Below are 4,544 nucleotides of genomic sequence, written 5' to 3' on the forward strand. Positions count from 1 at the left end.
TGTAGAGAACAGCTTCCCTGCTCTAAGAATCCCCTGTGCTGTCCTAGTCATCCCTTCCTCCTTTCCTGCAAATCCCTGGAAAATCTTTTAACAGAATTTTTGCCTTTTCCAGAATGTCACGTAGTTGGAATCATATGACACGTGGCATATAACACACAGACGGGCTCTTCTCATATAGCAGCACACACTTGTTTTCTTGCGCTGTGACAGCTCATTACCGTTTAGCCCTGAATTACACTACATTGTCCGCCTGCACCACAGTTTATTTATTCACCTGCTGAAGAACATCTTGGTTCTTTCTGTTTTGTCAATTAAAAATAAAGCTGCTGTATCTGTGTACAGGTTTCTGTATTGACATTAATTTTCAGCTCCTTTGGGTAAATACCAAGGAGTGTAATGAATTTCTGGATCATATGGTAAAAGCATAGTTAGCTTTGCAAAACCTGCCAAATTGTCTTCCACATCGGCCGCGCCATTTGCATCCCCACCAGCAGGGAGTAGGAGTTGCTCCCCATCCTTGTCAGCATCTGGTGCCGTCTTCTGGATTTGGGCCATTCTAATAGGTATGTTTGTTTTACTTTGCATTTCCCTGATAGCATATGATTTGAGCATCTTTTCATACACATATTTGCCATTTGTATATCTTCTTCAATGAGAAGTATGTCAAGCTCTTTGGTCCTTTTTTAGAATTAGGTTATTTGTGCATGTCATTTAGTTTTCACAGCAGCCTTCTGAAGTCACCCTGAGATGCAATGTTGTTCCAATTTCATCTAGGGGGTGGGCAGAGCAGTGCTCAGGTTAAGTGGCTTGCCCTAAGTCACACACCTACAGGGCTGGCATGCAGCTTTCCAGTACTGGGCCCCTTCAGCTTTTTTACCAGCTGGTCTGTTCCCCCACCCCCACCCAGTTTTGTTGAAAGCAGTCAAGGATAAGATTGCAAATTTCTGATAATCCCAGGGAGGCTTCCTGGAATTGGTGCGGGAGACCTGGGGGACACCTCAGAATAGCTGTGCTCAGGACTCCACCCACAGGAAATCCCCTGGTCTGTGACGCCTCTGACTGCTGGTTTTGACCATCTGGCCCTAAATACAGTGACATGACCTGCTCAGGACTTTCCTGGACACTTCTTGTGGCTGGGTCTTGTGCTGGACGTGGGGCAGTGGGTGGAAGTGGGGAGGAAATTCTACTAACTGCTATGGCTTTTTCTTCTGGGGAATTCCACTCTCACCCCATAGACCTTTACAGCCATCAAAATATGCTTCCTTTCTGTAAAATTAGGAAGTAATTGACACCTGTCACTTAGACTCATCAGAGCTCTCTTCCCCTTACGTTTTCACCTTCCCCTTGTACTCCCCACCTAGTCCCCAGGAGCCATAATCACGAAGCGCTCTGTTAGTGCCAATTTCTGGATGGGCAGGAAAACATAAAGTTTCCTGTTATGTTTTAATTAATTGTTAAGTACATAAACAAAGCAAAAATAATTCTCTCTGTAAAACCGGAACCTCACAGATAAAGTCCTGCAAACCCAGAAAGCACGTATTACGTCTCCTACACCAGGCCCACCTCTAATGTTGTGGGCAGGGCAAGAATAGCAGAGGTCTCGGGGTCTCACACGGTTTCCTACCCCAGGCTTCCTGGACCCTAAAGGTGTGCACAAAGGCAGCAGATATCAGGACCTGAACCCAGAAGAGAGGCCCGCATAGGCCTGGAAGTGGGTCAGGAGTCCTTGAGCAGAAGATTCTGTGGTCTCAGGTTCTAGGTGTGGTCTGGAAGGGGGAGGGCCATTTAATGGAACTCTGTTCCAAGGGAAAGGTCCAGAGAGGGCCAGAGGACACCACAGCCTTAGATTCGAGGGCAGTGTCTCTGGGATCCTTCTCCTCACCCCCACTAAGAGCCAAAGCAGTTACCAGGTTTCCCTTTAACTTCCTGACATATGGATTACTGTACATGTTCTCACAGAGAATACAAGGTGTTGTTTTGAGGGCTACCCTCCCCATGAATAATATCATATGTTATTCTGCAACTTGCTTTTGTCGCCTCTCTCCGGTGGGGATTTGTCTACATGGGTCTATACTTCTGTTTTATCTGTGGCTTAGTGTCCTGGGGGGGTCTGATTATACTACGGTTTAGTTAAAGAAAAGTAGTATTGGTTTAGTACAGGTTCTGTGCTATAACGTGGTATGCATATTCCCAAGAAAACTTGCATTCTGTAACATCGCACACTTTAAGATAGCAGGCTAAAAATAATAGGGTCAGGCAGGCCTGAAAACAGATGAAACTTACTAATACAGAAGTAATAAAAACAATACTGATGCCTTGGGAGAAAATCGGGCAAGCAGCGCTGTGCTGGGAAAGCGCCTGTGGGGACATTAAAACCTGCCCCAAATGGTAGAGGGACACCACTGGCTGCAGGTGCTGAGACGGCACAGGTGGAAGTGATCTCCGAGCCAGGTGGGCAGAGGAGGAAGCGCAGCCTGTTTCCTGGGATGAGTCTTTCTAGGGAGTGGACCCCAGGTGCTGGCACGCAGTTGACATTTTCTTAACATAGAGCTGAAAGGGCCAAGTGAAGAGCATTTCCCTTTTTTGTTGAAGGTTACAATTCTATTCCTCCTAGGTCAGCTCTACTTGCTAGGAAAAATTCCATGTGAACCAACACAACTTTCACTTTATAACCACATAATCTCACTACTTAGGAGCTCTTTGGTATTATAGAAAGACCGGTTGTAGAAGAAAAAATTGGTATGAAGATGACTAGGGCATAGGACGTGCTCAGTATTTGTAAAGGGAAGAAGAAATGGAGGGGAAGAGGGAAGGAAGGAGGGAGAGAAGGAAAGCAGAAGGAAAAAGAAGAAAAGAAAGAGGGAAGGGGAAGAAGGGTGGGAAAAGGGAAAGAAGAAAGGAAAGAGGAAGGGCCCAAGACTAATATAAGGAAATTGATACCGAATACCCTTGGTTAGGAGGGCCTGCTTAACATCAAGTTCAGTAACAACTAAATGAAGGTCTCTGGACCTCTGCAGGCCCTTGATGACATGCTTGCTGAAAAAACAAAATACTCTGCCTATGGGTAGAAAATATTCCTTGAGGGATTCTCCTTATTCTGAGATTATGTCTTATTTTTTGCTATTAAAATGTCCTTTTTTGTGAAAGAAGAGTGATAGTAAATTAGATTCTTGTATCTGTATGTATTCACACATATATCCTTACGTAGCAGAGCACAAAGCAGTCTGCCTTTTTTAGGCTTTCAAGTTTTTTGTGAAGTTTTGCTGATCTGCTAAATGCAAAAGTCTGAAAACCACTGAATTTTCAGCCATGTCTGATCTTCAAGCGAAATGGTACCTAAGCCATCCTGGGAAAACAGTTTCTAGTCTATTCCTCACATCCTAGACTCCTCCAGGTGGTCCAAGGGGGAAGTCCTGTCCTGTAACCTTCTGGTAAAATTTATATGAGGTGTTTCCCCTAAGTGCAGATCTTTCTATTTCAGAAAGAAAGGTGCTTTAAAGTCTCCTTTGAATTTCATGCTGTGGAAGTTCCCTTCAGTTCTATCTTCTGATGTTTCACAAAGTAAATGGGGAAACTTGGAAGATCAAGCCCCAGAGAGTGGAGGATCTACCATGGATGACCTTGATTGCCAGCCCTATTCTCGGAGTGCTCTTCTGGTCTCCCTGGATCAGATCGATGGTCATTTTACCTGCTTAGAGGTGTGGTCATGGAAGAAGAGACTGGAACAGAGACTCAGGAGAACGGTACTCAGAACATGCACTTGTTCTATGTGGACCAAAGGCATGTAACCAGATTTCTCTCTGGTTAAGAGGAAGTGAAGCCAAACCAGGGGTTCCCCCAGTGGGTATGGCCCAGGGCCTTAGTCTAAGTCTGGCTGCCACCATTCTCTCACCATCTGTGGGTCCGGGCCACCTTTGCACTGGAAGGTCTCTAGGGCTCAGGCCAGCAGTGGTGTGTTCATCTGAAGATGCAGGAGGCTGACCATACCATGTCTAAGTCCTCTTCCAGTGCTGTGATACCATGGCCCCACCTTAACCAAAGGTAATCAATCATTCAGGGGCAGGCTCAGGAAAAGGCACAAGCCTTTAAAAATCCAATCTCAAAGTCTTGGACAGGTAGAAATAGAGAAGGAAATAGCCTTCAAAAGATTTATTAAGTATAAAAGGAAAGTGCAAATCTATTGCTTGTTACTACTTTGAATAAACAGGCAAACAAAAGACTATTCATACATGTTAGAATGTGTACAGGTATGCAAAGAGTATTTTTGGGAAAAGTTTTCAATTAGCAATAATCGCGCCTTGGATAAACCTCATTGGCTACGATACTGCCACTGCGCGAAGCTGCAAAGAGTATTTTTGGATGATGTATAAAAAACAGACTTATCCTAGTAGCCTTAAGTAAATTGGCTATTTTGCAGACAGGGAGGGGAGGGAGGTTTTTCATTGTATAAACTTCTGTAATAAGAATTTTGAACTGACAGAATGTTTTTTTGCGGTTTTTTGCCGGGGCATGGTTTGAACCCCCCACCTGCGGCATATGGGGCC

General features: G+C 44.7%; 1 pseudogene; it reads right to left on the reverse strand.

Annotated features, from left to right (window-relative positions):
- Window positions 1–4,183: 4,183 nt before the first annotated feature.
- Window positions 4,184–4,342, reverse strand: LOC128563090 (uncharacterized; annotated as a pseudogene).
- Between the last annotated feature and the right edge of the window lie 202 nt (window positions 4,343–4,544).

Source organism: Nycticebus coucang, chromosome 12 (genome assembly GCF_027406575.1).
Source record: "Nycticebus coucang isolate mNycCou1 chromosome 12, mNycCou1.pri, whole genome shotgun sequence".
Lineage (NCBI taxonomy): Eukaryota > Metazoa > Chordata > Mammalia > Primates > Lorisidae > Nycticebus > Nycticebus coucang.